The sequence below is a fragment of the Periplaneta americana genome, chromosome 15 (assembly GCF_040183065.1).
Source record: "Periplaneta americana isolate PAMFEO1 chromosome 15, P.americana_PAMFEO1_priV1, whole genome shotgun sequence".
NCBI classification, from domain to species: Eukaryota; Metazoa; Arthropoda; class Insecta; order Blattodea; family Blattidae; genus Periplaneta; species Periplaneta americana.
Window position 1 is genome coordinate 184,337,883 of NC_091131.1, and position 13,024 is coordinate 184,350,906.

Genomic DNA, 13,024 nt, shown 5'->3' on the forward strand with positions numbered 1-13,024 from the left:
TTAGCTTATAGGCTATATTATTTTACAGAAGGAAAGAGAGTACGACCACTTACAATAGCTTGCAGGTACAGTACGTAGTAACTACTAGAGACCGGCAAATCAGACAAGACTCACGCCGTCAGGCTTGGGTTCCGGTGACGCTACAAAGCAAGTTAACTTTCAGCCTGAACCCATTGAGCCCGGGTTTTATAAGTTCAGTCCAGGCGGGAACCACGAAAGCCTGCCCGTTTGCTCGTATTATAAGGTAGAATGACTTGCATTAACGAAAGCCAGTCTACGCTGGTTAAAATGAAACCGTACTAGTTTGAAATCTAAGTTCTTTGGCTATTTAGTCACTTCAAAAAATCTTTATTTTATGCTCCAACACGGCAGAAAATTCTTGATTAAAGAAACACAGTTTTACGATTTATTGCGCTACAGAATTCATAAAGTAATAAGACAATATTATATATATCATATTCCTGCAAAGTGTATCTGACTCAACAAATAGTAACATTTCGTAACTTGTGACTAGTTGAGAAGGGAAGGGAAGGGAAGGGAAGGGAAGGGAAGGGAAGGGAAGGGAAGGGAAGGGAAGGGAAGGGAAGGGAAGGGAATATATAAAAATATTTCATTTTAACTTTTTCCTTATCAACAATTAAAACCTCATGAATACCTGTAAAAATGTGAAAAAGTTTTTCGTTCTTCAGAATATTGATTTACTATTCAACTTCTGAGGGACAGATTTCTATTTATTTATGAAGCTAAAAGTTTGAAAGATTTGCATTAAATGTATATTACTACGGTGAAAAGGAAAGTGCAAGTAATTTATAATAACTGTTGGAATTTAATGGATATTATGTTGAAGAGAAGAGAGGAGAGGAGGGGGGCGTGGGGAGGGGAGAGAAGAGGAGAGAGGAGGGAGAGGGGGAGAGGAGAGGAGAGGAGAGGAGGAAATATGTTGAAAAGATATTGGTAACAATTATTATGAATATCAACGACTATTATAGAAAAATATTTCATTTTAACTTTTTCCTTAGCAGCAATTAAAAGCCTCATGGATACCTGTAAAATGTATAAAAGTTCTTCGTTCTTCAGATTATTCATTTGATATTTAACTTATGAGGGACAGATTTCTTTTTATTTATGAAGCTCAAAGTTTCAATGGTTTGTATTAAATTTATATTACTATGATGAAAAGGAAAGTGCAAGTAATTTATAATAACTGTTTACATTTAATGGATATTATGTTGACGAGAAATAGTTTTCTTTGTCTTTATTAACGGTACGTTTCAGAAGACAACAAATTAAGTTTTCAGTAGTTTGTCTATGTCTATAGGCTTCTTGTTAGGTTTGAATGACTTGGTTCATATTTATCATGCATCTGAAAGCAGCAGTCTGGCGCAGGTCGGCGGAACCCAACAGTCCTTTCAGGTCACTAGTAGGGCTGTTTGGGTGTCATGTGCAACCACAGTGCCTGCCTGCTTGAGAGGGAAGGTAGCAGGCTGGCGAACGATACGAAGCGTAAGCCCGCTCACAGTCATGGGCAAGCCTGCTCGACAGTTTGCCTGTCTCTGGTAGCTATTGTTACTTCTAAGCATAAGGGAGTGGGTGAAATTTAAAAAAAATTCTTGGTAGTATATTATAAAAAAAATTGTGTACAGCACTACAAATAATTACCAACTGTTAAATTACCTATTCTTAAAGTGGTGAAAAGTGCATAAATATAGCGTAACTGTGGTCAAGGTTCACGTTAGACAGGAGGTCAACTTAAGTACATTCTATACAGGGTGGATACAATACAATAAAGCTAGTTCGAATAAATAAATTTCCATTCTAGACAAAGAAATAAAACTTGCATATTTTAACAGGCTATTCCTTGAATACAGTACAACAAAAAATTCTACCATATTAATTCCAAATGAATACTTACCTTAGAAAAAATAATTTTCACATAAATGTTAAGACTATTTGACTGGATAATTACTATGTTTTCGTTTAAGGTGAGCCACGTATTTGGTGGCTTACTTAACCTCATTTAAATTAAGACACTATTACACAAATCTGGATTAAGTTTTATGTCTGATTTTGGTGCTGAATGCCAACTTTGACTGTGTAATTAAGTATTTGCATGTATATTTTGCTATTGCACTGCTTTTGAAGAATAGAGTTCTATCTGTCCTCATACTTTTTAACAATTCGCAATATTTAGTGTTTTTATTTTCCTCTCATAAGGAAATATTCTTTCTCGAACTTCTCTATAAGTTCCTTTTTAAGGAAACTCTTGGTGCGCTTAATTTTCAAAATATTCCTCAGTTGTGTGAATTATAAAACAGCAAAATTAACACTAACACAAATAATCATGTACAAATAACCAAATAAATAAATGAAAAGAAATAGAATATACTTGTTTACTCACAGAATCTCAAGTACGTGTGGTGATTGCAAGGACACATCCCAAGCAGAATTAGAAAGGCGCTAATGTAATTTCTCACGAAATTAACTGTACTCTCATAGTACTATCCTACCCCTTTCGTCATGACATCATGTATACTCCAAGAGTTTCGAACTTCAGTCTCGTGAATTGGTGACGCTAGGCCGCAGTTTGGTTATGGCCCTAAAGGGAATAATAAAGAACAAAACAGTCCTCCGAAAGTTTGAACAAAGTCTGAATACGCCCCTGTCCATGTATAAAACATATCTGATGTGAAAGTTGAAGAGCGAATTGTTTGATTATTTTATCCAAATGTGTGGACAACATGCTATTATCCATGACCGGACAGTTCAAATAAACTTGCCGGCCTGGATGGCTCAAGCGGTAGGGGCAAGGCATGTCCCTGTCGCTTGGTCCGAAGGGTTGTGGGTTCGAGTCCCGCCTCGGGCATGGGTGTTGTGTTTGTATTAGCGTAAGTAAAACAAAGGAAACAAATGAAAACGAAAACAAAAAACAAAGATAACTATAGTAAAAGGCATCTGGCCGACCTAAATTTAAAAAAAAATAATAATAAATAATTAAAGGAGCACGTTAATATCAATAATCAATTGTAGTTTAAGAAGTCTGATTCCTCGATCATAAAGATTTTGTCGGTAATGTGCGGACGTTTAGGCTATAGCAACGCACCAGATAAGGGATTAGGATGTGCTGACCAGTGGAGCTTCGAGAAGGAACTCCCTTGCTGTGAAAGGAATGAAACGCATCTTTGGTTCAACAGGTGTTAGTTCTGCAACAACACATTTCTACACGATAATGCCAGTGACCGGAACTCTTCTACCACACGTGTATATTTTAATGTCTGAAGCAACGAGAAAATCTCTTGAAAACGTGACTTTTAATCTGCCGAACATCAAAGCCTATCCCGTCAAGTTAAGCAAACATGTCCAAACAAGAACATCAGGTATTTTTTAAAGACATGTCATGGACAGACCTCATAGGAGGGAAGCACGTGCTCTTGAGGTAAACGTCAGCAATGACATTTAACTCTAAAAACTCGGTATATCTTCGCGGCTGAGGCTCCTGGGAGTAGCCATCTTATATGGATTGTCATCGGTTGCTATAGTAACCATCGTGCTCTATCTTTTACTACTTGCTGCTTATACGCCTGCTTCCATTTTCGATGCATATGCCTCGAAATTTTTAGTTTTCTCCCTTCTCTGCATTTCACTCGCGAATTTATCCAGTCCATCCTGTCGACTGCTGATAGTTAATGAATTGTTATTATATTTATAATTTGTTATTTAACAGCGCTGTATCAACTACGAGATTATTTAGTGTCGATGGAATTGGTGACAGCCAGATGATGCCGAGGATTCATCATGCATTACCAGACATTTATATACGGTTGGTGAAAACGTAGGAAAAAACCCAAGTGGAAATTGAACCCGTGCCCCAGAGCAATTTCTGATCGGCAGGCAAGCGCCTTAGCCGACTGAGCTACGCCGATGGCTGAATTGTTATTCTAACCTGCTTCGTTACGATTGGTTTGACATCACTGCGAACGTCCTACCACTTCGCATTCTCGAGTTACACTGCCTCGGTAGCCTACGATCCGCCAATTCATGCCTGAATTTCGTTGCTTCCGCGTATTAGGCTACTAGATGACGTCACCCTCTCAAACTCAAGGCCACGTTGGATACATTGATTCTTCGGCTATCGATCGCCGTTTACCTCATTGGAATATATCGTGCAGTTTAGGAATTATATGCGCGACAAAGCTGATTTGAAAATGTGTTGGTATACTTTCAGAGAAGACATCCTAGTAGCCTACTGACCGAAATTACAGACGTATTAACGTCAAAAGTTATTAACGATGTTAAGTTAATTATAACTTCATTATTTGATTTCTATTGTGCGCAGTAAGCCGTTTAAGTCAACATTTACATGGGTGTGAGAGGCAAGTAGGCGAATTACTTCTGTGACGCAACAGAATTCCGTGATAAGCAGGTACAAGTGATTGGGCTAGACAAATCATTATGACTATTTCGTTTATATGACGTCATTCCATTTTCGACCAATGAAGTGTAATGAAATTTTGAATTCCAACCAATCACAGTCAGACTTTGCGATAATTTATGCAGCTAGATTTATCGCTATCAATTTATCGCATGGTCATTCTTTTGTTTAGTCGTTGTCGCCAACTGTTTCCCCGTAAATTGATGATCATGAATAGGTACATTAAGAAGCAACTACACGGTTAAACTTTTCTTTCAACTTTAAAGCAATGAATGCAAGATTGATATTTAATATTAATTAATATATTTACGCAGTGAAGACCACGTTCAAAACGGCGCACCATGTAGACACAAAATCTTTATGCATCTTAATTGAACGTATCTTTTAAACTTCATTCTTTCAATATTCTTCCCAGATTGCACGCATACGCGATTGGAATATTGAACTGTGTAGATGCAGCTTTAGTTCCGTTACACACTACAGCGAGAATACGTTTGTCGAGCTATAAAAAATGCTTTCGTGTAGCACTCATTGTAAGTAACGGTCGAAACAAGGCACAGCTGACATTGGTCCTGCTTCCACAGGTAACATAACCTATAAAATTGTAGCCTATAACATTTGTATTGAAATTAAACAATTAATAGACGTTCAAATTTATGTAACATCATCGCATATCAAACTGAATGACCTTGCATATTAATAATAAGGTCTTTGATCAAACTGCCTTTCGTATGGCGTAATAAAATTCGTGTTTTAATTAGGCCTATCTATACAGATATGGCTTCACTGTGTAGCAACATGTCTCGCTGTGAATACATAAGCATTGGTATATAGCTGTCCCCACTGTTACTGTTAAATTAAATTATGATTTCAGCAGATAATGAAAATGTATTTGTTATAATAATAAGAGAAAAGTGCAGTACATGTAATTAACATTGTTAAACCTGTATTTCGCTTTTCGCAATTGGCATTACTGAATAATAACATCGAATTTCTTTATTGCAGTAATCGATATTCATCTACGAGTATTTCAACTTCACAATGTCTGAATAGGTTAAGTCTTCGTTAATATACAATTATTAACATTTTGTGATCGAATTTTAGGGATATATTATTTAAATTTTTATTTTATTCACGAAATAGTCTTAATAAATGTCACTCGAGGTCTGAGATTTGCCAGATAAATCCACTCGCTTCGCTCGTGGATTTATCGGCAGATCTCAGACCTCTCGTGACATTACTACATATAAATTTTAAATTGCCGCTAAGATTATTCTGCGAGTGAGTCAGAAGTCGGGTTGTTAATTGTGTGGAGCCGCTAGTTCTTCCCTACTTCTCTGTTTACTCTCATATCAGTACAGATAGTAAAACAATATTGACGTTATTCTGATCAGTGGTTATCAAATGACAGGCAATTGAAAATTTTAAATTATGGTTTATTTAACGACACTCGCAAATGCAGAGGTTTTATCAGGGTCGCCGGTGTGCCAGAATTTTTGTTCCTCAGGAGTTTTTTTACATGTCACAAAATCCAGCGACATAAGCGGCGCACTTAAACACACTTATACCATCGATGTGGGCCGGGATCGAACCCGCAACCTCTGGCACAGGACAGCGCTATACCAACTTTGCCACCCAGGGCGCCTATGCAATTGATATAATATAAATTTCAGTAGTTAATATTTAGAGTTTAATGACTTTTTTCGAGTTTAACGACTTTTGAAACAGCCTGTGAATTCGTATGTCTATTGGTAAACTGATGTCAACGCCATCTCTACACAGCGACTTCCTAGCTTACAGTATTTCGCCTGTCGCACAACTCATGAGTGGTTTCTTTGCATTCGATTGAAGAATCTGCTGTAATGTAAATATTATTGCCGTATATGAGGCGTCTAGAATCAAAACCCGCCAAATCCATCGAAGAAAAAAAAATGAGATAAAGTTATTTTTCTGTGTATCTTCGCATGACCAATCCGATGCTGGCATTATTTTTCTGCAATATCCGCTGGATTCCTCTGAAAATGCTGGACAAAAGTTAGGGTTAGTTTCAATATCCGCTAGATCCAACTGAATTTCGGCCATTGTTAGTTTCAAAAACCTCCAAGTCCCTTTTTTGCCAATCAGGTTGTGGGACTGCTTTACCCAGCATTCCTCAGCTGTGCGATGTTGATTTATTATTTGTGTGGTTAAGCTCTTGTTAAACCTTATTAAGTTTAATTTCTACTCTAATAATATTCAGTGAAATGGTGGATAGAATGATCTGTGAGTTACAAAAATGTTCACAAAGAAAAGCTCCTATAAAAAAATTAAATAGGGAGAAATGGAAAAGAGAAATGAAAAGGAAAGAAAGGTATGTGTGGTTGAAATTATATTTTCATCACATAGAAAACATAATATGATGAAAATAAATATTATGTACAGTATTAAATTATTATAACATGCTGTAGGCCTATTCTTACCAATTAATAATTAATTACATAATTTTGTCGGCACTCCTCTTGTGCCCTCCTGCTATACCACCTTGTAATCATGCTGTTGCGACTAAATGGAAATCCAACAGTTTAAGTTTGTTGGACATAAAGAAGTTCCATTCCGTTTTCTACTCTTCACCAGATAATCAGCAATAAGACAATTTTATTAATGCACAAAATAAAAATACAACAATGATTGGAATGTGCTCTAAATGGCTACTCACTGAAGCATCTCTATTAAAAAAGTGTAAATTACATTTCCTGTGGTTGGGCATTCATTTCTCCCTCCCGATCGCATATTTGAAGTAATCGAAAAAGAAATAAGGAAGTGATTGTAGATCCCCAAGAATATAAAGATATTATTGGCAAACATGGAAGAGTCTTTAATCTTGAAAATGAAGATGTAGGCTTACCTCTTCAAGACTGGAAGAAAGAGGCAGACATAATTTTAACATCTCCTGCTATTTTAAGTTGAGTCCCTGTAAAAGATTTATTTTAAGACGATCTGCATTGAAAGAACAGATAACAGTGCAAGATGAGTTGAACTATAGAACTGACACCGTTGTTGCAAAGGTAGTAACAAGAAAAAACAATAGAATTGAACGTGAAGAATAAGAAGACGAAGAAGAAACTGTTAAGCTGGAGGAAGAGGAATGTGACAATATTGTGTAAAATTTGTATGAACTTAAAAAGTGTAACATATATTCAAATTTATACTGCTGTTATGTTTAAAGCATGTGCATAATCATACTTCATGTCTGGGTTTCATTGCCTACATAATTTGTAATGTGTAAGTTAAAATGTTTTCCTTTTTGAATCATTTTTATCCTTAGAACTAATTCTCTTACTTTCAGAAGCCTCCAAATACACCTTTCAGTTTCAAAATCAGTTAGGTGCTAATTTAACCTCACGAATTTTTAGTTTCAATGAAGGGGCAATCCTACAATTTGTTTGAACGTATCTAATGATAATAAAATACCTGATAAAAGCATTTTTTTATATCTCAAGAATGTTTACTTTTATGGAAAAGGTTTTTTCCATTTTCCCACAAATTTTGTTTTATGAACTTGGAGGGTTTTGATTCTAGACGCCTCATATTATGGTACTGAATTTATATTTCCAAGAGTTGTAAATTGATTTAAGTAGTTACGTTGATGCGCTAAAATCAAGACCATCTATTTTCAAGATTGAGTTCACCAGTATTATTGTGTAGTGCATAATTTTCCTTGACAGTATTTCTTCGTTGGAATCTGTTTGTGTCCACGTAAGTAGTTTCTGTGTACAGAGTTTAATTAAAGTTCAGTGTAAACCTGAAGATATGGGAACAGATTACGATGGGAACGGTGGAACATAACGGTAAGTTATATACTGATGATTTACAGCAGAGACAGTTTAGATACTTAAAAAAGTTATGTACTGTATATAAAGAAGTTCTGTATTTTATCACGTTTAACCTCCAAATTGAAAAATCACCATTTTATTGTACGTTTATCATTGTAATACGTACTGTACAGTTGTCAAAAAAAAAGTGGCCGCACTCGTGAACAGCGAATATTTTCAAAATCCACTTCGGGTCGTGGCGATGTTACACGATGCATGTGATTTTACAAGCAGTTCCGGAACTATGAAACTGTTCCATATCTGCGCCTCGTAGACCAGCGGTAGAGTGCTTGTTTAATGATTCAAAGGTCGTGGATTCGGGCCTTTTTCAAGTTTTTATTTCATTTTTTAATCGTTCTTTAGCGATGTAAATGATATTCAAATTATCATTATCGTTCTTTATGGATATCACGTTATTTATATTTTGTTATCGTTCTTTAGAGATATGAATAAAATTCAAGTCATCATTTGTATTCTGTTATCGTTTTATAACGATATGAATAATAATTATTATTATTGTATCTCCAATGGGGGTTAGCCCTATTTTACATATGTATGTTAGGGCCATAGTTTTATACACAAAAAACATAAGCATAAAGAGAAATGGAAAAGAAAATTAAATTAGCTTACGCGATGTAAACAAAACATAAACAATCCGTAAATTAGGCATTGCGATTGCAAAACAAATATCAGGTATCAATTTGAAACATAAAAAACATTAACAACACACATACGTAACACTTCTATAACACAAATATGCAGCTTTCCATACCATACATCATAAATTAATACACAATAGTCACACAAACACAATCAAACTGTAATTACGACATTGCGACGACATCAAGCATCCCATAACAGACTCATATACATAACAAATCAAGCATCCGTTACAACACATACACTTCAACATAGTAACCACACTTTTAAAAGTTACAAATTTGGCTCCAAGAAGAATAAATAGGACACTGTTACTAATTACTTTTCTTCTACAATTTCTTAAATACATCTGTAATAAATCTGTGAAATTCCGATATGAATAATAATCACGTTTTTTATATTGTTATCGTTCTTTAGCGATATAAATAATATTCAAGCTATGATTTATATTCTGTTTTCCTTCATTAGCATTAGAAAACAATATTCAAGTTATTTATATTGTTATTGTTCTTTCGCAATATAAATAATCTGTATTTTATGTAAGTAATTATTATAACACAAATAACCATCTTTCTTTGTAAAATAGGTTATTTTATTTAGATAATTAAATACGTATTATATAATATCTTATATTAATTAAACAAACCGATATTTATCATTTATATTCTGTTATCGTTCTTTAGTGATGCTGTATAGGCTAAATAATATTCAAGTTATTTATATTGTAATCGTTCTTTAGCGATATAAATAACATAAATTTAATATTAGGTTTGGAAAAATCCAGTTGCATAATACTGGTATTAGTTTTTCTTTTTGTATTATTACATTATACTATCTTGAACCACAATAAAATGAAAAGGAGTAACGAGGAATTGAACCTGAGACGTTGACATCTAAATTCCGACTTTCGTCCGCTGAGCTACGAGGGCAAAAGTGTGGAAACATTTTCGGAAAAATTGGCCCAATCACACTCTAAGATTTTCTGATGATTCGTAGAAGCTAGTCCAGGATGCGGGGGGCAAAGGCTAATTGAGATTTCCCGGTCTCTGATAGGGTCAAACATCCTGATACAATTAATATTTAACCCTTGCCGTGACTTTCGGTGAAGTCCGGAGGGCCCAATTAGTCAAATCTACTCTCCTCATCTCCACGCTTGGGCCCCCTGGAATTTAATAAGATGCGAAAGAGATAGTGGTGTGCGGAAAGCAACGGGATGTTACCGTATTTAGGCCTATCCTTCCCAAGAAAAACTGCAAACATGAACAAAGGAAGCTTTTAATAGAAGAAGAAGGATCTTCTGCGGACCTCTGGAAAAAGAACTAAGGAAGAGACTAGTGAAGTGTTTTGTGTGGAGTGTGGCATTGTATGGGGAAAGAACATGGACATTACGACGAAATGAAGAGAAATGAATTGAAGCATTTGAAATGTGGATTTGGAGAAGAACGGTGCGTGTGAAGTGAACAGACAGAATAAGAAAGAAAATTGTGTTTGAAAAAGTGAGTAAAGAAAGAATGATGCTGAAACTGATTAGAAAGAGAAAAAGGAATTGGTTGGGTCTCTGGTTGAAAAGAATAATAGACGACATTAGGATATGTGGATCATATGCGGAGACTAAGAGGAACGCAGAAAATAGGAAAGATTATAAATTGCTGGGTTTGCAATGAAAGACCTGCCCATGGACAGAACACTTATGTATGTATGTATGTGCAGAATGCCTGGAATATCTTGTCTAAGAACAGTCGCTATTTGCAAAGACTAGTCAATTCCATGCCCACTCGACTGCAAGATGATCGAGATAAGAGGAAGATAGACTAAATATTGAATGGTGGCTTTTTGTTTTGTTTTTTGAACGCTTAATTGTTTGAATGTTTTAAGGCCGACGCCAGTAAATTTGTTTTGTTTATGCCACGAAATATATTTTATTGAGAATAAAATCTTTTTTCTTTCCATTTGCAGCCACAGCATAATGATAAAGTCATGGCATAATATATTAATGAACCTGATGTTAATTACTAAAGTAATCGTAAAAGAGAAAGGAGCCATTATGTATAGTTTGTCTCTCTCAAAAACAGAACAAAAAAGGACATAAAAAGCACGAGGTTGTAGTCGAACGCAGGATCTCATGAATAAGAAGCCTGAACGCTACCATTATGCTATGGAATAACATACAGTATACTTCAATTATAACTGTATATATCAGGAAAAGTGGTCCAACAACATGTAACATCGCCTGTCTCCGAATTGTAGCGAAGATACCCGAAGGGAACTTTGTTTCAGGAGAGCGGTCACTTTTTCCTTTGACAGCTATACATTCAAGCTACAAGCTGAAGCTTTCTGTGTATTATGTATATTTGTTGTTATTTTAAAAATTTGTTACAGGCACACCTATGTCTATTTTTATTTACAACAGGGCAAAAATACCAACGCATTTGGGAAGAAATAAGTAGGCCTATTGTATAGGCTATACACGTTTCATGCGTTACACGTAAATGATTTAGTTCATATTTCTAACGTGAATTCGGACTATTCCAGAGAATTCTTCTTTAAAAATTATGTGTAAAAGTAAATGTTGAGTGTTTGTTTTATAGCTATTTAGTGTAAGTTAGGACTACACACTCATACTGCAACTGCGCGTCTTGCTTAACACGGTTGTTCCTGTAGGTCTAGGTTATCTTTGACTTCATTAGCTAGGGTTCTTGGTCCTGTGGTTACACCCTTATTGTAGAACAGCATCATTGTGATCAGCAAGAGTATTACATCCATTCTTAGAGACTACTATAACACTGCTTCAATCACACGTTCTCTTCCCTTCGATGTGGAGCTGCGCTTGAGCGTGGTTTCGATTCCCGCTTCGGCTGATTAACTGACTTTGTTTTCTCAAGTTATCCCGAACTGTAAGCAGAATGTCAGATAATCATATGGCGAATCTTCGACCTCATATTCTTCAAAAGACATCTCATTGTGACTAATCCCATCGATGTTAAATAATCTTGTGGCTGATACAACGTCGTTAAATAACCGGCTACATACTTCTTATATCAGCCAGGGAATATAATATGTTACAAATACATTTTCTTAGAGACTAATATTGTTGCTCCAAGACAAAACGTCATTTTTGCAGTCTTTCAGGAGCGAGAATTACAAGTTTGAACGACTTGTTTAAAATCATATTATCATGTTTCTTACAATATGGTTAGAAAATCATGGAAATGCGATACATTATCATATTCTGCCACAATAAAGATAGGCCTAACATTAGGATGCACAACATAGCCTACAGAAAAATCTCATTTTCGAAAAAAATTGATTCATCACATTTGCCTGGAAATCACAGAATTTCTGTAGTGGCTATATGTCGAAGCATTATCTCTTAATATTTTCCCAGGTGTTTTCCATAGGACGCGACACTGAAGGTATTATTGACGAAAAAAGTAAAAGAAACTAATTTTCAAGTCGTTTGGAATATAGAGAATTCGTATAGGACGTGAATTGATTTGAAAACATTACAAAATGGCTAAAAATGTGAAAGAATTGATCGCTGCAAGTAACCTAAAAGTGATTATTTTTCACTTGAAATAAAGATATAAAACACTTCAAAATATAACGCAAACACACATTTCACTTCACTTAGTATATGCAATGCATACAAAACGCCTAAACTAAGCTAATGTATCTTAACCTGTTACCGATTCTCGCACCAGAGAACTTACAAAGTTAAAGTTGGAAGTTTCAGTGTTGCGTGTTATAAACACTGCCTGCTGGATCACAACCTATGGCTATTTAAACTGCCTGCCCAATCAACGGTTATGCGCGAGTAGCCACTAGGTGGCAGGTAGTCACTTTTTCCATATACTGATAATGTTAATAGCGGTGGGTACTGCCTTCCACCTAGCGGCAAAAGAAGTTTGATTGAGTAGGCAGTTTACGCAGCTATAGGATGCGATTCAGCAGGCAGTGGTTATAGAAAAGCATTTTTCGTGTCCGTAGTGACATGTTCGCTAGCTTTGTCTGAAATGCAGCCATGAATTGTTACGCAAACCGCACCAGCTTTGCACAGTAAGTAATCGCATTGTGGAATTTGCTT